The sequence below is a fragment of the Seriola lalandi genome, unplaced genomic scaffold (genome assembly GCF_002814215.2).
Source record: "Seriola lalandi dorsalis isolate HSWRI2012SDOR001 ecotype SW California unplaced genomic scaffold, Sedor1 jcf7180002054578, whole genome shotgun sequence".
NCBI classification, from domain to species: Eukaryota; Metazoa; Chordata; class Actinopteri; order Carangiformes; family Carangidae; genus Seriola; species Seriola lalandi.
The window spans coordinates 1,152,321-1,152,938 of record NW_019525131.1 but is presented as its reverse complement, the minus strand read 5'-3'; the positions used below and the strand labels follow the sequence as shown (position 1 = coordinate 1,152,938).

General features: G+C 34.6%; 1 protein-coding gene across 9 annotated transcripts in view; it reads left to right on the top strand.

Annotated features, from left to right (window-relative positions):
- Positions 1 to 618, top strand: part of trappc11 (trafficking protein particle complex subunit 11) — a 28,245-nt gene that overhangs the window by 2,360 nt on the left and 25,267 nt on the right. The gene's annotated exons all lie outside the window — the stretch shown is intronic.

Sequence of the window (618 nt, the reverse complement as noted above, 5' to 3'; positions counted from 1 at the left end):
AAGCCTCTTGGATGAGAGGTGAAACGTCTTCACAGACAAATAACCTAGTCCAGTTGTTTTCGATTTAAAAAACAACACACCTTTACAACAGATGCTACAAAACCTGACACTGAATAATGCCAGCTTGCATATTAGCATATGCCACTTCCTGGTGTGACCAGGCCTTTAATCAGTGGAGCTGCTTTTTCATATTTTGGTGCAAGTCTGAGTTCAAACCCATTTCCAGGTCCAAGCATCGTGTCAGACCGTGTCCGAGTCTCTAAACAAACTTGACCTCAGTTGTCTTTCAGGTCTTTAAAGACATGATATTTGAAAATGTTGCTTTTAAAACTGCCAAGCTTACACAAAGGTGTTTAAATTTTGTTTAAATTTATGTTTTAAAATGAGTAAATATTAGAGCTATGAGACCCGTATGTTGGAATGTTGTTATTTTAAGTTACACATAATCAGGTCAAAAATTAATGTTTTTGTTTCAAATCTAAAATGAGTTCCTATCATGTACTCATTTTAGTTGAGTAAATGCGTTAAAGACTCATTTAAATTGGGGTCTCTTTGCTTTTGTCTTGTATTACTTTGTTGTTTTGTGTTTTGTTGTCATTTTGCATCTTTTTGTAGTTA